Below are 20,809 nucleotides of genomic sequence, written 5' to 3' on the forward strand. Positions count from 1 at the left end.
CCTGCATCTAGCCTGTCCAATCCCTTTAGGATCTTATACGTTTCAATCAGATCCCCCCTCAATCTTCTAAATTCCAACGAGTACAAGTCCAATTCATCCCGTCTTTCTTCATATGAAAGTCCCGCCATCCCAGGAATCAATCTGGTGAACCTTCTTTGTACTCCCTCTATGGCAAAGATGTCTTTCCTCAGATTAGGGGACCAAAACTGCACACAATACTCCAGGTGTGGTCTCACCAAGGCCTTGTACAACTGCAGTAGTACCTCCCTGCTCCTGTACTCGCTATAAATGCCAGCATACCATTTGCCTTTTTCACCGCCTGCTGTACCTGCATGCCCACTTTCAATGACTGGTGTATAATGACACCCAGGTCTCGTTGCACCTCCCCTTTTCCTAATCGGCCACCATTCAGATAACAATCTGTTTTCCTATTTTTGCCACCAAAGTGGATAACTTCACATTTATCCACATTAAATTGCATCTGCCATGAATTTGCCCACTCACCCAACCTATCCAAGTCACCCTGCATCCTCTTAGCATCCTCCTCACTGCTAACACTGCCACCCAGCTTCGTGTCATCCGCAAACTTGGAGATGCTGCATTTAATTCCCTCATCCAAGTCATTAATATATATTGTAAACAACTGGGGTCCCAGCACTGAGCCTTACGGTACCCCACTAGTCACCGCCTGCCATTCTGAAAAGGTCCCGTTTATTCCCACTCTTTGCTTCCTGTCTGCTAACCAATTCTCCACCCACACCAATACCTTACCCTCAATACCGTGTGCTTTAAGTTTGCACACTAATCTCCTGTGTGGGACCTTGTCAAAAGCCTTTTGAAAATCCAAATATACCACATCCACTGGTTCTCCCCTATCCACTCTACTAGTTACATCCTCAAAAAATTCTATGAGATTCGTCAGACATGATTTTCCTTTCACAAATCCATGCTGACTTTGTCCGATCACTTCACCGCTTTCCAAATGTGCTGTTATCACATCCTTGATAACTGACTCCAGCAGTTTCTCCACCACCGACGTTAGGCTAACCGGTCTATAATTCCCCGGTTTCTCTCTCCCTCCTTTTTTAAAAAAGTGGGGTTACATTAGCCACCCTCCAATCCTCAGGAACTAGTCCAGAATCTAACGAGTTTTGAAAAATTATCACTAATGCATCCACTATTTCTTGGGCTACTTCTTTAAGCACTCTAGGATGCAGACCATCTGGTCCTGGGGATTTATCTGCCTTCAATCCCTTCAATTTACCTAACACCACTTCCCTACTAACATGTATTTCACTCAGTTCCTCCATCCCACTGGACCCTCTATCCCTTACTATTTCTGGAAGATTATTTATGTCCTCCTTAGTGAAGACAGAACCAAAGTAACTATTCAATTGGTCTGCCATGTCCTTGCTCCCCATAATCAATTCACCTGTTTCTGTCTGCAGGGGACCTACATTTGTCTTTACCAGTCTTTTCCTTTTTACATATCTATAAAAGCTTTTACAGTCCGTTTTTATGTTTTAAGGACTCTTTATCTTGTTATTTCATGCTTGTTATTTATTGCTATTTATTTATATTTGCATTTGCACAGATTGTTGTTCATTGATCCAGTTTACAGTTATTGTTCTATAGATTTGCTATGCCTGCAGGAAAATGAATCTCAGGGTTGTGTGTGGTGACATGTATATACTCCGATAATAGATTTTACTTTGAACTTTGTACTCTGAACATTGAATCTCGAACGCACTGTTGAGTGGGTGGTAGTATCAGACAATCCTGCAATATTGAAGTATTTAAATAAATATTTGAACCAACTCGCTGTCTCACGTGTTTATTTAAATACTTCTTAAATATTGAAGGAGTCTGATAGGCAACAGGCGTGTTTATTTTCCGTGTCTAATTGCTCTTAAACTGAGAAGGCAGGTAAATTCATCCACGTTGATGCATTGGAAACAAAGAAAGGAAGGACTGTTATCACTTAAGAGAGCAGGACTGAAGGGTTAACTTTATTTCTCTCTTGACAGATGCTGCTTGATTTGTTGAATGTTTTCAGGATTTTCTGCTACTAATTCAGACCCCCAGCATTTGCAATTTGTTCTAATTTTCAATTACTTATGGGTCTGGAGTCATATAATAGAACAGGTGGGGCTTCCTTCCCTGTGGATCTGTGAACCAGAAAGCAGAGAACAGCAGATTTCCGTCCCTTTTATATACCACTCAGTGGCCAGTTTATTAGGTACACCTGACCATTGCTCATTAATGCAAATATCTACGCAGCCAATCATGTGGAAGCAACTCAATGCATAAAACATGTCCAGAGATTCAATTGTTATTCAGACCAAACTTCACAATGAGGTAAGGAATGTGATCGAAATGACTGACCATGGAATGATTGTCGGTGCCAGACAGGGTGGCTTGAGTATCTCGGAAACTGCTGATCTCCTGGTATTTTCACGCACAATAGCCTCTTGAGATTACAGAGAACATTGTGAGAAACAAAAAAAACATCCAGTCAGCAGCAGTTCTGTCAGTAAACAAAGCTTGTTAATGAGACAGGTCAGAGGAAAATATTGAGACTGGTTCAATCTGACAGGAAGGCATCAGTAACTCAAATAACCAGGTACAACAAGCGATGTGCAGTAAAGCATCTTTGAACACACAACACATCAGACCTTGAAGTGGATGGGCTCCGGCTTTAGAAGGCTATGAACATACACTCATTGACCACTTTATCACACGTCTGTGGCACCTAATGAAGTGGTCACTGAATGCATGTAAGCCAGAAAGGTTTTTAACAGCAGGCCAGTAATTTTATGGCAACTGTTACTGAGACTTGTTGTACATGGTTCATATACTTCAGATAAAAATATAATGAGAGTACAATTAGAATGGCTTCTGATGAAGCAAAGTGACATAAAATGGTAGAGCTTGTCAGGAATTCTTCACTTCAATGCTAGGTCATTGAAATTCATTTTATGAAATCCATTTGCCTTGTCATTTTCTGCGCAATGGGCAGATTAACTGCTAAAGCTTGTTTGCATTGCCAGCAGTAATTTCTACAGCATTATTCATCTGTTCTCAGATGAATAAAGTTATGAATTAGATAGAAGGATTAGAACGAGATGAAAGAGGCATTGGGTATGATAATGACTCTCTAGGATATTAGGGTACATTAGAGCAGCTTGTTTGAGCACAGTGACAAGAAGTGTCTATCCATTTGTTACTGGTAAAAATAATCCGGGCTAATGTCATAGACTTAGCAGGAAAAATATCAGGTACCAATTGGTGAACATTAATATCTTATTCAGTCATGGAGACGCAAGTGGGCGCAAATGCTGGGACCTAAGCAGCAAACAATCTGCTGGAGGATCTCAGCTGGTTGAGGAGCATCTGTGTGGGAAGAAGAATCAGAAAAACGGTCCGGATCTGAAGCGGAATCAGGTTTATCATCACTGACCCAGGCCATGAAAATTGTTGTTTTGCAGCAGCAGTGCGGTGTAATGCACAAAGATATGCTCTGTTACAATAAGAAATATATTTAAAAAGTGCAAAAAGAGGGAAAATTATTGTTCGTAGATTCGTGGCCCTTTCGGAAATCTGATGGTGGTGGGGTAGAAGACGTCCCTAGACTTTTGAGCGTCCATATTCATTCAGGCTCTTGTGCCTCCTCCATGATGGCTGTAAGAAGAAGAATGGATGGTCAGGGTCCCCAACGATGGATGCCATCTACTTGAACACTGCCTTCTGTAGATGTCCTTGATGGTGGTGAGGCTAGTGCCCATGATGGAGCCAGCTAAGCCTACAACTATCTGCAGCAGTTTTTGATCTTGTGCTTAGGAGCCTCCCTACCACATGTGATATAACCACTCAGAATGTTCTCCACGGTACATCTGTAGAAATTTGCTAGAGTCGTCAGCGACATACCAAATCTCCTCAAGCTCCTAATGAAGTATATTTGCTTATATATAATGTGTGCAGGGCTTCGACCTGAAATGTCAACAATTTTTTTCCTCTCTCCTCCCCATCCAGCTCCCCACCCTCAGATACTGCTTGACCTGCTGAGTTCCTGAATCCATGCCGGCTCTCAGTGGAATCCGATCAATTCTACTTTCCCCACCCATTATCGGCATCTTATTCTTTTTCACTTGCCCATCAACTCCACGCTGGCTCTCCGATCACCCACCTGCATGAAGGGTACTTTGCAATAAACTGTTACCCTTCCATACAACACGATTTTGGGAAAGAGGAACACCCTGGGTCATAGAGAGAATGTACATAGACCACATGGACACTTCTGACAATCAGGTTTGTTGGATTGTCATTTCTTTATGTTTTCTTATATGTTTGTATAATTGCCTGTTTGTAAACGTTCAGTCAGTTTCCAGTCTTTTGTAGGATAGCTGATTCAGTATTTCTTTTTGTTCCTTTGTCTAAAGCCTCAGGCTCACAGCAGTATAAGTCGACTGCCCTTGTTGTCTCATTGGTTGTTCTCATCAAAGCATCCCCTTATCTATCCAGCTTGAACTAATTTTCAGTGTTAAAAACTGACCATGAGGAAAGTTCTTTTTCCTCTTTACTTCGAGCACAGTGAGTTGGTTACAGTTACAGTTTGCCCTGCTGTTTCATTTCTTATGAGAGTCTAATAAAATGGCAGTAACCGCAAGATTTGTGCCTCGTTTTTGACTTCTGAAGGACCTTCTGGACAATTGTATCTCCAGATCCAACAGGGTCAGACGACAGGCTGCTGGAGACCTACATGCTGAGCCACTATTTCACCCAGTTATATGGTTGTATTCTCAGCACTTGTGACAGAATAAGATTGAGAATCAGATTAATTATCACTACTTAGATGGTGTGAAATTTGTTGTTTTGTGGCAACAGTATAGTGCAAGACATAAAATTATTATAAATTACAAAAAAAGATATTGCACAAGGAATGAGTAATGATGTAGTATTCATGAAACATTCTGAACTCTGACAGGAAGAAGTGTTTCTGAATTGAGTGTAGATTTTCAGACTCTTGTATCTCCTCTCAAATGGTAGTAATGAGAAGAGGGCATGTTCCAGACTCAGAAGGTTCTTAGGAATGCATGCTGCTAGAAACAGTATTGGTAGATGCGAGGGACATTGATAGGCACAGCAATGTCACTGAACAATTTCATCAACAGCACTGATATGTCTGATTAGTCCTCAGCACTGACTTCCCTTATAAGATTGGTCTGATGAAAATATTCAAAAATTCTGAAGAGTGTTATGGCCAGTTTACATAAAAAAACAACTGAGCAACACACAAAAGATGCTGGAGGAACTCAACAAGTCTGACTTACTGAGTCCCTCCATCATTTTGTGTGTGTTGCTCAGAATTTCCAGCATCCACAGAATATCGTTTGTTTACAATAAAAACCGTTGTGAATGACCGATTTCTTTGGCCTCAACTGTGAAAATAGCTTATAAGATTGGGATAATGCAACCTCATGTTAATCGTTCAGTCTGTAAACAAACACTGTCACATCAGCATAAAATGCTCTGTTGCATAGTGAGTCCATAAGACAAAGCAGAATTAGGCTAATCAGCCTAATGAGTCTGCTTTGCCATTTGATCATTGCCGATTTATTCTCCCTCTCAACACCACTCTAATGCCTTCTCCCTGTAACCTTTGATGCCCTTACTAAACAAGAAGCTTACTGTAATTTTAGAGCAATGACCACCTCCCCTTAGCACTATGTATTGATCTGTTGTCTGCGCATGTGCTGTTGTCTACATACGTGCATTGCTTTCTCTCTCTAGCTGCAATGTGAGTACAGAAGTTAAAGCCATCTCCCGCATCCGTGCTTTTACTTAATATATATGTAGTTGAGCACAGACTCAACAAAATCTCGATGAGTATGAACATAGAACATAGAACATAGAATGGTACAGCACAATACAGGCCCTTCGGCCCACAATGTTGTGCCGACCCTCAAACCCTGCCTCCCATATAAGCCCCCACCTTAGATTCCTCCATATACCTGTCTTGTAGTCTCTTAAACTTCACTAGTGTATCTGCCTCCACCACTGACTCAGGCAGTGTATTCCACGTACCAACCACTCTCTGAGTGAAAAACCTTCCTCTAATATCCCCCTTGAACTTCCCACCCCTTACCTTAAAGCCATGTCCTCTTGTATTGAGCAGTGGTGTCCTGGGGAAGAGGCACTGGCTATCCACTCTATCTATTCCTCTTATTATCTTGTACACCTCTATCATGTCTCCTCTCATCCTCCTTCTCTCCAAAGAGTAAAGCCCTAGCTCCCTTAATCTCTGATCATAATGCATACTTTCTAAACCAGGCAGCATCCTGGTAAATCTCCTCTGTACCCTTTCCAATGCTTCCACATCCTTCCTATAGTGAGATGACCAGAACTGGACACAATACTCCAAGTGTGGCCTAACCAGAGTTTTATAGAGCTGCATCATTACATTGTGACTCTTAAACTTTATCCCTCGACTTATGAAAGCTAACACCCCATAAGCTTTCTTAACTACCCTATCCACCTGTGAGGCAACTTTCAGGGATCTGTGGACATGTACCCCGAGATCCCTCTGCTCTTCCACACTACCAAGTATCCTGCCTTTTACTTTGTACTCTGCCTTGGAGTTTGTCCTTCCAAAGTGTACCACCTCACACTTCTCCGGGTTGAACTCCATCTGCCACTTCTCAGCCCACTTCTGCATCCTATCAATGTCTCTCTGCAATCTTTGACAATCCTCTACACTATCTACAACATCACCAACCTTTGTGTCGTCTGCAAACTTGCCAACCCACCCTTCTATCCCAACATCCAGGTCGTTAATAAAAATCTTGAAAAGTAGAGGTCCCAGAACAGATCCTTGTGGGACACCACTAGTCACAATCCTCCAATCTGAATGTACTCCCTCCACCACCACCCTCTGCCTTCTGCAGGCAAGCCAATTCTGAATCCACCTGGCCAAACTTCCCTGGATCCCATGCCTTCTAACTTTCTGAATAAGCCTACCGTGTGGAACCTTGTCAAATGCCTTACTAAAATCCATATAGATCACATCCACTGCACTACCCTCATCTATATGCCTGGTCACCTCCTCAAAGAACTCTATCAAGCTTGTTAGACACAATCTGCCCTTCACAAAGCCATTCTGACTGTCCTTAATCAGACCATGATTCTCTAAATGCCTATAGATCCTATCTCTAAGAATCTTTTCCAACAGCTTTCCCACCACAGATGTAAGGCTCACTGGTCTATAATTACCCGGACTATCCCTACTACCTTTTTTGAACAAGGGAACAACATTCGCCTCCCTCCAATCCTCCGGTACCATTCCCGTGGACAACGAGGACATAAAGATCCTAGCCAGAGGCTCAGCAATCTCTTCTCTTGCCTCGTGGAGCAGCCTGGGGAATATTCTGTCAGGCCCCGGGGACTTATCTGTCCTAATGTATTTTAACAACTCCAACACCTCCTCTCCCTTAATATCAGCATGCTCCAGAACATCAACCTCACTCATATTGTCCTCACCATCATCAAGTTCCATCTCATTGGTGAATACTGAAGAGAAGTATTCATTGAGGACCTCAATCACTTCCACAGCCTCCAGGCACATCTTCCCACCTTTATCTCTAATCGGTCCTACCTTCACTCCTGTCATCCTTTTTTTCTTCACATAATTGAAGAATGCCTTGGGGTTTTCCTTTACCCTACTTGCCAAGGCCTTCTCATGCCCCATTCTTGCTCTTCTCAGCCCCTTCTTAAGCTCCTTTCTTGCTTCCCTATATTCCTCAATAGACCCATCTGATCCTTGCTTCCTAAACCTCATGTATGCTGCCTTCTTCCTGCTGACTAGATTTTCCACCTCACTTGTCACCCATGGTTCCTTCACCCTACCATTCTTTATCTTCCTCACCGGGACAAATTTATCCCTTAAATCCCGCAAGAGATCTCTAAACATCGACCACATGTCCATAGTACATTTCCCTGCAAAAACCTGAACCTGAATGTCAGAAAATATCACGAATTGAACCAGGAGTTCTGGCATGATTACAGGATGAAACAGTGCGAGTTAAACAGTATGGAGAAGGGACGTTGCAGACACGTGAGTACAGTGCATAGTAACAGTGAAAGACTTGCTGAATTTAAAGTGAAAATACCGTGGCAATGGCTTCAGTCAGGAAAGTTTGTGAATTTGATACCGCTAATGAAGGCTGGGAGTTGTATATCGAGAGGGTTGAACTCTATTGTAACGCGAAAAACGTGGAGGACCAAAAGAAAGCCCCTGAACTTCTTAGCTTAATGGATGCAAGAATGTACAGTCTCTTATGCAACCTAGTAACCCCTGCAAAGCCAGCAAGCAAGACGTTCGACAAAATTGTTACAATTTTAGAAAATCACTTGAGCCCTAAACTGCTGACAATAGCTGGGAGATTTAGATTTTACGAAAGGAAACAGTCAAAAGGATGAAAGCCTTTCTCCATATATTGTAGAACTGTTCAAACTTTCCCAGTGCTGTGACTTTAGAGATGAACTTCTGAAACATTAAGGGTCAGGCTAGTATGTGGCATGCATACTCAAAGCACTCAGGAGAGATTATCCGAAAGACACCTAACCTTAGGACAGGCATTGACAATTACAAAATCATTAGGGACTGTAACAAAGGATGCAGCAGAACTACAGAAAAGGAGGTTAGTATATGAAATGAACAAAATGTCCCTGAATGGTGCAAAAAGCCAAAGATGTCATCGATATGGCAATCCCTCCCATGATGCAAATGACTGTTGGTTCAATGAACAGTCAGCAGGAAGTGTCACAGTCAAGATCATGTAGAGAGAGTGTGCAAGGCAGACAAAAACACAACTGAGCAAAAGAGTCCCAAACACAAAACTAAGCAAATGCATAAAGTTACTGAATGTAAAACAGAATCAGACAACATGGGATCTGACAAAGGTGAGCCGTCATGCCTGGAACTGCATGGTATAATTGAAACAGATCACAAAATCATCTGGATCACAATAGATGAGTCCAGTGTAAAACTGAAAATGGAGCTGGGTACAATGTCAGCTTTGTCAGTAATTCCAGAGGCTGCCTACAACAAACTGTTTTCTAAGATACCATAAGAGAAGACATCAGTGATGCTAAAGACTTACACAGGTGAAAAAGTGTCTCCCAAAGGCAAAGTCTGGCACTCAATCAAAGCTCTCAGTGTGACATCAACAGGCAACGACAGCCCAAATGGCAGCACAGACCAGAGACTGGCACAGATGCTTAATGCTAATGAGAAGGTGTTTGAGAAGGGGAATGGTAAACTCAAAGGCATGAAGGCCAGAATTGACTGGATGAAACCGCGACACCAAGATTCCACAAACCGTGTCCAGTGCCTTACACACTACGTCCACTCTTGCTATATAGAGTGCAAGGGTACCAAACAACACAGCAAAGCTGATGGCTTGTCGCGCCTTCCACTACCGGCAACTGAAGAAGAAAAATTCATACCGTAACCCAGCAGAAGAGTTCCACACTGCATTGGTGGACCAGTTGCCGGAAACAAATTCCGAAATACAAAGGGAAGCAAGAAATGACCTGACATTGTCAAAAGTCACCATGCAGGGATGGCCAGCTTATGGATACCCCATGTTTCCAGAGTTCTCAGACCAACTGCCAGTACGTCAAAGAAGATTGATGTGTGGATCGCATGTTGTGGTTCCCTCTAAACGGCACATCAAGGTTTTAGAAATCTGCATGAAGGACACCTGGGTACAATCAAGATGAAGGGTTTTGCCCGGAGCTACTTGTGGTTGCCAGGAATAGATGAAGAAATTGAAGACTTGGCCAAAAGCTGTAGAAGGAGATTAGTTATTAACTTCAAACTTTCTGCATAATCACTCAGAGAGTTGAACTGCACATGCATGTAACGAGAGCTGTATAACTCATCTCCTTCTACCTTAGGCCACAAACTTATCAATCACCCCTGCTGTGGACCACTTTCTGGAGGTCCAAGACGCCGACTTCTACAAAGAAGGGATCCGTATGCTCCATGACTGCTGGACTAAGTGTGTAAATGTAGGAGGGGACTATGCTGAAAAATAAATGTGCCAGGTTTTTCTAAGATTGACTCCTTCTATCTTAGGCCACAAATTTATCAATCACCCCTTGTACCAATGAAGGCAACCACCTCAGCAAAGACTGTCTCTGCTCTGTGAACTATCTTAGCACTATGCATTGATCTGTTGTCTACACATGCACATTGCTCTCTCTCTTGCTGCAATGTGAATACACCAGTTAAAGCCATCTCACTCCTGTGTGCTTTTATTTGAAATAAATGAAGTTGTGCACAAGCACAACACTGACAACCTCTGTTTTAAATGTACCCATTGATTTGGACTTCTCAGCCATCTGCGGTAATGAATTCCACAGATTACCACCCTCTGGCTGAAAAAATTCTTCTCTGTTGTAAAGGGATATCTTCTATTCTTAGGCAGTTCTCTCTTGCCCTACATTTTCCCACCATTGCAAACACTTTCTCCATCCACTTTATCTGGGCCTTCAAAATGTGGTATCTTTCAATGTGATCCACCCTCATTCTTCTAATCTCCAGTCGGTACAGACCCAGAGTCATGAAACATTCCTAGTAAAAACATAGAAAACCTACAGAACAATACAGGCCCTTCGGCCCACAAAGTTGTGCTGAACATGTCCCTACCCTGGAAATTACTAGGTTTACCCATAGCCCTCTATTTTACTAACTCCATGTACCTATCCAGAAGTCTCTTAAAAGACCCTATCATATCCACCTCCACAACTGTTGCCGGCAGCCCATTCCATGCACTCACCACTCTCTGCATAAAAAAACTTACCCCTGACATCTCCTCTGTACCTCCTCCCCAGGACCTTAAACCTGTGTCCTCTTGTGGCAGCCATTTCAGTCCCGGAAAAAAGCCTCTGACTATCCACATGATCAATGCCTCTCATCATCTTATACACCTAATATATTAATCCTGTCCTTTCTGAGATCCCTTTTGTAAACCTCTGGATCCTCTCCGATGCTAGCATATTGTTTCTTAGATATAGAGCCCAAAACTGCTTACAATTCACTAAATCTGGTCTGACCAATGACTTTGGATGGCTCAGTGTTACACAGTTGTTGTTATGTTCCAGACCTCTCAAAATAAATGATAACATTGCATCTTCCTCCCTTATTACTGACTCAGCCTACAAATTATCCTTTAGGGAATTTAGAACAAGGACTTCTAAGTCCCTTTCCTGAATTAACACCCTGTTTGGAAAAAAATCTATACCTATATTGCTTCTACAAAATGCATGACCATACACTTCCCTAAACTGCATTCTATCTGGCATTTCATTGCCCATTCTCCTAATTTGTTTGTTACTTCTGCATACTCCCTCCTTCCTCAACATTATCTGCTCCTTCACCTATCTTTGTATCATTTGCTAACTTGGCCAGAAACCCATGAATTCTTTCATCCAGATCATTAACATATAATGCGAAAAGTAGTATCCATGCTAGTATATTTCCTGTAACACCATGGGGTCTTATCTTGTTAAGCCTCCTCGTGTGTAGCAACTTGTCAACGCTCTTCTGGAAAGCCATGTAAACAACATCTACCTACTAGGTCTATCCGGTCTGTTATTTCTTAAAAGAATTCCAAAAGATTTGTCAGGCGAGATTTTCCTCTTAAGGAATCCATGCTGACTTTGGTCTATTTCATTGAGTGCCTCCAAGTATCCCGAAATCTCATCCTTAATAATGGACTCCAACTCTTCCCAACCACTGAAGTCAGGCTAACTGCCCTGTGATTTCCTATCTTTTGCCTCCCTCCTATCTGAAAGAGTGCAGTGACATTTGGGATTTTCCAGTCGTCTGGAACCAGTTGAGAATCTAGTAATTCTGAAATGATAACTACTAATGCCTCCACAATCTATTCAGCTACCTCTTTCAGAATGCTGGTTACAGTGCATTTGGTCCAGGTGAGTTACCTACCTTCAGACCTTTCAGCTTCCCAAGAACCTTCTCCTTAATAATAGCAACTACACTCAAACACACAAATATCTTATGGCAGGGAGTTTCTCCCTTTTGCCGCCTGCTATCGGAGACTTGGGGGTCGATCGGGACTTGAGACTTTTGTTTACCGTGCCCATGGTCTGTTCTTTATCAAATTATGGTATTGTTTTGCACTGCTGTAACTATATGTTATAATTATGTGGTTCTGTCAGTGTTAGTCTTTGGTTTGTCCTGTTTTCTGTGATATCACTCTGGAGGAACATTGTATCATTTCTTAATGCATGTATGCATTTCTAAATGACAATAAAAAGGACAGAGTGTTCTCATAATCTACTGTAAATAACTAGCATGTTGCTGCTGATTTTAAAATACTTCCTCAGTTTGCTCCCATTACTATCTCCCCAGCATCATACTCCAGTGGCCCAATATCCATTATTGCCTTTGTTTGGTCTTGATAGATCAAAAGAAAATCCTATTTTATATTATTAGCTGTCTTACCTTCATATTTTATCTTTCATTTCCTTAATGCTTTTTATTTTGCCTTCTGTTAATTTTTATTAGCTTTCCCAATCTTCCAACTTTCCAGTAACTTTTGCTGTATTCTTTCTTTTTTGCTTTTATACTGTCTTTGACTTCCCTTGTCAGCTACATTTGCCTCATTCTCTCTTTGGAATGCTTTTTCTTCTTTGGGATGAACTGATCCTACATCTTTTGAATTACTCTCAAAAATTCCTGTCTTTGCTGCTTTAGGGTCATCCAGGCTAGTGTTCCCTTCCAATTAACTTTTAAGGATCTTCTTAGCAAATGTGCAGTCACTGCAGAACAAAATTGGCAACCCGAGGGCAAGATAGCTGTATTGGTGGGAAATGAGAGACTGTTGTGTTCTATGTTTGTTTGAGATATGGCTCATTCCCTAATGCAGCGATCAGACCCAAAGGCTTCTTGATTCACAGATGGACCAAGGCAAAAGGAGGAGGTGTGTGTTTCACAATAAACTCTCTGTGGTGCTTTGATGTGGCACTTTTGTCGAAGTCATGTTCGCCTGACCTTGAACACCTAGAGGTCAAGTGTCGTACATTCTTTTTACCTAAAGAGCTCTCCTCCATAATCCTGTCTGCAGTTTACATATCATTAGTGGCCAACTATAATCAAGCGTTTGAGATACTGCAAGATGCCATCCCAAACAAGAAACAGTCCACCCCAGCACATTTCAAATCATATTCAAGGATTTCAACCGGCCTTGTTTGAAGAAAACCCTGCCCGATTAATATCAGCATATCACCTTGAGCACCAAAGGTTCCAACACATTAGACCACTGTAATTCTAAGATAAGGAATGCCTACTGTTCTGTGCTTAGACTGCATTTCGGTAAATCTGGTCACTTGAGTGTCCTACCTGCATGCAGGCAGAGGCGAGGCTAAAGAACAAAGCTCCATAAATTAGGACAACAAAGAGGTGGTTGTGGGAGGCAAAGGAGTGACTACAGGATTGCTTTGAGTCGGTAGACTGGGCCACGTTTAAGGACTCATCTGTGATTCTGAATGAATACACCATAATGTTATGGATTTTATTAAAACAGCTGTAGACAAATGGTTCCCTACAAAATCATGCCAACCTGAATCACTGGATGGACTATGAGATCCCAATCTCCTGAGGTTCAGGTCAGAGATATTCAAGTTTGGTGACCAAGAAAGTTACAAAAGATCCAAGGTATGACCTTCAGAAAGCTATCTCATGGGTGAAGTGGCATTTCCGGACAGAACTTGAATCACCAAAGGATGCTTGACAGTTCTAGTAGGGCTGGAATACTACCACCTCTTGCAAAGTTAAATCAAATGACATGGGAGACAGCAGGGCTTTGCTTCCAGATGAGCTCAATGACTTCTGTGCTCACTTTGACTGTCAAAACATGGGGGAGCCATCAGCAACTCTCACAGCCTCCTATTTTCCTGTGATTTCAGTCTCTGAACCTGATGTGCGAGCAGACTTCAGGAGCGTGAACCCATGAAAAGCATTCGGCCCAGACTGGGTATCTGGCCAAGTACAAAAGACCTGTGCTCATCTACCAGCTGGAGTGTTCACTGAGATCTTTAACCTCTCATGTTGGCAGCCTGAGGTACCAACATACTTCAAATAAGCTTTAACAATTTTGGTGCCTATGAAGAACATAATAACCTGCTTCGCTGTTATCGTTTAGAAGCATTTACATCTACAGTGATGAAGTGTTTTGAGAGGCTGGTGATGAAGTAGATTAATTCCTGCCTGCGAAGCGATTTGGATCCCTTCCAATTTGCCTACTGGAGCAACAAGTCTGCAGCAGATGCCATCTAATTGGCTCTTCACTCAACCCTGGAACATCTGGACAGCAAAGATGCATGCATCAGGATGTTCTTTATCAACGACAGCTTGGCATTCTATACCATCACTTCCTCTAAACTGATCAATAAGTTTCAAGACCTTAGACTCAACATGTTCCTGTGCAACTGGATCCTTGATTTCCTCACTTGCAGACCCCAGTAAGTTCTTATTGGCAACAATATCTCCCTCTTGATTGCCATCAGCACAAGTGCACCACAAGGTTGTTTGCTTAGCCCACTGCTCTACTCACTTTATACTTATGACTGTGAGGCTAAGCACAGGTCCAATGCCCTATTTGTGTTTGCTGAGGACACCACTCTTGTAGGCCGAATCAAAAGTGGTGATGAGTCAGCATCTAGGAGCGAAAATGAAAATCTGGCTAAGTGGTGACACAGCAACATTTTACTCAATGTCAGCAAGACCAAGGTTATTGATTTCAGGAGGAGGAAGCCAAGGGTCCATGAACCAGTTGTCAATGGGGGATCAGAGGTGGAGAGGGTCAGCAACATTAAATTCCTTGGTGTTAATATTTTGGATGATGAGTCCTGGGCTTTAGGAGTTTGTAAAGATTTAGCATGACAATTAAAACTATGACCAACTTCTAAAGATGTGCAGTAAAGAGTATATCGACTGGCTGCATCACAGTCTGGTATGGAAACACCAATGCCCTTGGACAGAAAATCCTATCAAATTTTATAATCCTATAAAAAGTAGTCCATCCCCAGCATTGAGCACATCTACATGAAGCACGGTTGCAGGAAAGGAGGATCAATCGTCAGGGACCCCCACCACAAGTGACATGCTCTCTTCTCTCTACTATCATCAGGAAGAAGGTAAAGGAGCCTCAGGACTCACACCACCAAGTTCAGGAACAATTATTACTCATCAACCATCAGGCTCCTGAACCAGAGGGGATAACTTCTCTCAATTTCACTTGTTCCATCATTGAAATGTTCCCACGACCTCTGGACTCACTTTCAAAACTCTTCATCTTATGGTCTCTATAGTTATTGATTATTTATTTATTATTATTATTTCTTTCTTTTTGTATTTTCAAAGTCTGTTGTCTTTTTCATCCTGATTGAACACACAAGTTGGTGTGGTCTTTCACTGATTCTATTATGGTTATTATTCTATTATGATTTATGGTGTATGTCTGCAAGAAACTTAATCTCAGAGCTGTATATGGTATTTTGATAATAAACTTACTTTGAACTTTGAAGGACTCTTCATCTCATGGTCTTGATATTTATAACTTATTTATTTCTTCTTTTTTTTCTTTTGTATTTGCAGTTTGATGTCTTTTGCAAATTGGTTGTTTGCCCATCCTGTTGGCGGTAGTCTTTCATTAATTCTAATATGTTTCTTGGAGTTATTGAGTATGCCTACAAGAAAACTTATCTCAGGCTCTAATATCTCCGTTGCATAGTCCAAATTGGTTTTTACCATCAAGATGACTTGAACCAATGTATGTAACTTTGGAATGTGAACCCATTCATTCCGAGATCTACATGTTATTGATCCATGTTAACGCATGTGAAACCTCTCCGGAAAAGTGAGGCAGCAATTCTTGTCTTTTTTTCCTTGGTCTGTAAGATTAAGCTGGATTAAGCAAAAGATAAGTTCCTTAAGGTTGTTATAGCTGGGGTGTGGGGTACTAGAGATATGCTCCTACTATCTAAGAAATGTTCCTAATGCAGTGCATCTCAAATAGCCTTTGACAACTAAAAGTATTTCAGGGCCTTCGTGTGTGTCTTAACTACAAAGTCCGGTAGAGCTGTTTCTATTGATCATTTAGGAGAAGGAAAACTCCAATCTCAAACCTTCACTGATTTCAGAATAAACCCTAAAGAAAAGTCCATAGCTGGAGCCCCTAATCCTACGTTGAGTTCAACATTGGTGATTCCAGTGATGCTGCTGGTGCCAAACTGTGTCGGTCTCTGCCATTCCTTTGGATTCATCAGGTGCATGGTGAGAGGGAGCATGCTGCATGGGCAACAGCTTGCTCTTTATATTATAAATGCCCTGGCTTGCATATCACGTAGATAACTAAAACATAACATCCATGGCTGACCACGGAGGGCTCTAAGCAGAAGGTAATTTTTTTGAAATTGCATTTAATTTGAGATGATGAAGCTATTTTACTATAGCATTGCTAGTAAAATGGGTGTTGTAAGTGAAATCTTTACCTAGCTTTGATTGGAGTCCCTGCAAAAAAATGGATCAAATTTGTTCCAAACATGGATTGAGGGTAATTAGAGTCAGATATCTTGCTAGATAACAGACAGAGGGATAGATGTGAATAGTTTTGGGCTGAAATCAATGAATCATGTTTGTTGTCTTCCTCAGTTCCAGTCCCTACAGTATCAGCAAATAATGGGTATAATCTTGCACTGACTATTTTGTAATGCATTATTAAGACTTGTTCACAAATCCATCAATTTTCAGAAGGGATTATAGAGAGGCTCAAAGAGCAGACTTTGATTCTGGTATGAATTGCTCTAGAGGCTGTACAGAAAAGTCTGCAGTGCCAAATATTTGCTTTGCGCATTTGTAAAAAATTATATACAGTTTTCTGATTTTAATAGATTTAAAACGCGTTACTATTTTTTCTACGTATAAACATCAGAGTTTCCAAAAATCTGTTTTCAATAGAAAGAGCAAGTAGGAACTCTCCTGCTTAACCATAGTAAAGATACAATCATTTCTAGATGTTGGGAAAGCCACAAGGATTCAATACTTTACCAGTGCTTTCCACCCTTTCCCCTACCTTTCCCTGGCCAACCACTTCCCTCACCACCCTCCAACTAACCTTCTTAGATATGAGCTAGAAGTCTTGTTGGGCATTGTTTTACTGTTCTACTGGTACCAACATATGTGAGTGAAGGAAGTCTTGTGTTAATGCTACCTGAAGAGTCAAGAATGGTATGTTAAGCTGCTGATGTACTGCATGCTTTACGTGAGGGTTTTATGCTACAAAATTCTGCCATGTGCAATACCAAAGGAATTGTAACCAGCCGTGCATGTTTAACAAGCTTGTTTGTCTCTCTCTCTCACTTTCCCCATCAGTTGAAGATGTGGGAATTGGGAAGTTGGAGCAGTTGGGTTGGTGGGGTGCAGATGCAGGTGAACGAGAACCAAGTGCTGGTGTGAAATTGGATTTCTGGTCATCAGGAATCGCTGGGAGGTGCCCTATGGTCAGTATTAAGTGTTTCCAGGGTGATCTGTACTAAGGAGTCAGCTAGTTAACTTAAAAAGCCTCACCCTAAAGGTTGTGTTAAGTGTTGGATTCCATGCAACGGCTGGTTTCTACAAAGGAAACCCATCCATGAGTTATTAAATTTCCTGGAGGGGGTGTCCAAATTTGTGCTACATGCTGTTGGACAGCACAGTGAATGTCCAGGCTTCCCTATGCATCAGCGCACAGAAGACGTTGGTGAGTCCACACTTGGAGTATTGTGTGCGTTCTGGTCGCCATACTTACTGGACTCGCCTCCCCTCTATACACTCTATCTACACCTCTTGCTCCCTCGGTGAAGCTGTCACCCACCCTAGACATTCTATCTTTTCCCACCCCCACCCCTCCCCAACAGGCAGAAGAAACAAAAGCCTGAAAGCACTTAGCACCAGGCTCGAGGACAGCTTTTATCTCACTGTTGTAAGACTACTGAACTATTCCATAGCACGATAAGTTGGACTCTCGACCCACAGTCTACCTTTTAGTGACCTTGCAACTTACTGGCTACTTGAAATGCAATGTTATTCTGCATCCTGTTACTGTTTTACCTTCTGCTACCTCAATGCACCGTTGTAATTAATTGATCTGTATGGACGGTATGCAAGACAGGTTTTTCACTGTACGTCAGTACATGTGATAATAATAAACCAATTTAAACTGGAGAGTGTGCAGAAAAGATTTACTAGTATTTTGCTAACACTGGAGGGTTTGAGTTATAAGGAGAGACTGGATAGACTAGGACTGATTTCCCTGGAGCATAAGAAACTGAAGGCTGACCTTATAAGGTATATAAATTTGTGAGGGGTGTAGATTACATGGATTGTCATAATCGTTTTTATCCAGGTTAGGGGAGGCTAAAATTAGAGAGTCAAGGACTAGAGATATAGGGGGAAAGATTTAAAAGAGAGGCAGGTTTTTCGCACAGTCTGGTGGGTACGTGGAATGAGTTGCCAGAGGAAGTAGCAGAGGTAGGTACAATGGCAACATTCAAAAGGCAGGTCGTTGGCTAGGATGAGTTCAGCGGGTTATGGATCACACGGAGGCAAATGGTACTTGCCAGGAAGGCACCATGGCCAGCATGGGTGATTGGGCTGAAGGGCCTGTTTTTGTGCTGTGTAACAGGAAAACATTTTTCAATTTGCCAACACATTAAGCACCTTACAGCAATCAGATAGGATGCAAGCAGGTAGAAACTCCAGGCCATGCAAGTTTGCCATTTAAAACAGGGATCATTGAAACTATGAACTGTGGATTCCATCCTGAATTTTTAATTCAGCTGCAGGTAAGAGAAAGATTTGCTTCTAAGTTGCTCGTTGCAGCTGACAAATGATGATGAACAAGATAATTTCTAAGAAAGGAATATATATGGTTTGAAGTCAAGAATGCACAAAGCTTTGAAGATGGAGACATACTATTGCAGAACTGTTGTCTCCCAAATTTATGCAGTTTGAAAATCTTTCTCATTCCCCTTTTTTTTGTGTGGTTAGTTTTGACAGAGGTAGCTGCTCCATACTTTCATGCACTGTTATAAATTTAAGTCTCAGATCCTGCTTTTCAGGTAGTTTCCATAATCTGAATTGGTGCCACCCACAACTATCAAATGAATCCCAGATTTCAGCCTACAATTCTAATTTGCTGTACAGAGTAACAGATATAAAGAGATCAGCTGATGCTATGGATTATGAGGAACACCAGTTTCGCTTCTCTCCAACCTCTGCCTCAGAGCAATGGGCAGATATTTAGTTCACGCTTCAGTGAGATGAGAAATATTGGCAGGAGTCCGACAGCACAATCCTCTGTTGAGAAATGACTCTTTTAGAGCACAGATAAAAATCCAATCCTTGTGGTCCGTCAGACTGCAGCAAGTTCACATTTGGCACTGGGCCTTTTTAGTTTCTCTTTGGGCTTGTGATGCTTTAGTACATTAAGAGAAGCAAACTTTCATGGGAATTGTTTGTGCCAACACTTTATAGATTTTGGTATTCAGGCTGGCAAATGCTACAATTAACAATGAAGTTTGAAAATAAATCCTAAAACTCAACTACACAATTGAATAAACAAGGGAATTTTATCTTTATTGTAATCTAACGCTTTGTGAGTTACTTAATCCTCATTATCCTCTTGGAATTGAATTCTTCGGCCTTCATTTTCTTTTGAATGGTTATCAACTGTTGCTTATCTTGGAAGCAGTACTCTGGTTTGTGTTAAACAGAAAGATTTGTTGTTCACATAACTGCAGTTCACAAGAGTGCTTGAATCTAGGATGAGATTTGGTCTAGAAGAATCTTGGGGAATGAGTTGTTCTCTCTTAGTGAAAAGGGTACAACAACAAAGTGAACACCCAGATGAGATTTGCTTGTTCAGTCATCAGCTCTGCTTCCTACAGATATCACGGGTTGTCTGGGTCATATCCTTGCTGAGATTTTGTTCCAGGTTAGTTTCAAAACAGTCAACACATTTTCCTGGAATTTCTTCCCCTGTTGGTAACACTCTGTGTAATGGCATCAGATCACATATTTCCTCCTGATATATATTTCTTTGAAGACAATAGAAATGAATTTCAAAGTGAGAGTACGTTGCACTCAAACCATTATACAATGCATGTATGGTGGATGGTGCATTTCCAGGCAAATAATTACTAAAGTCTACTATTCACATTTTACTTACTTAAGCGTCAGAAATGGCTCAACATTTGACCATTACAAAGAGATTCCTTTATCATTCAAAGTGCAGTCCAAAGTGTAATAAAAGCCTTTAAGAGTTCCAGGATATGGGAAAAACAGTGGAGGAATGATAGCATTTAAAGATACTTGGGTAGGTACACAGATAAGTAAGATTTAGGGATAATTGGGCCATATGCAGTCAAGTCAAACCAATTTGGGGGCAGCTTGGTCGGCATGGATGAGTTGGACTGAAAGCCCCATTTTCATGTTGTAGTGTTACAGGACTCTATGAATAGATCTAACTTGTACACTCTGGAACAGCTGGTGTGGTCTTAATGGGTGAACAGTCTCCTTCAATAATGATGACTGGAATAGAATCAAACAGTACTTCATTACTTTGTACACTATACCGATACCACAGCATGATCTTCTTATTATGGACTTGTATCACATTCCTCTAATCAACTCATCAGTGACACAGGTTTATAATTAACCCTTACACACTCGGATAAAAGCCTG

This window comes from Mobula hypostoma, chromosome 8 (assembly GCF_963921235.1).
Source record: "Mobula hypostoma chromosome 8, sMobHyp1.1, whole genome shotgun sequence".
NCBI lineage: Eukaryota > Metazoa > Chordata > Chondrichthyes > Myliobatiformes > Myliobatidae > Mobula > Mobula hypostoma.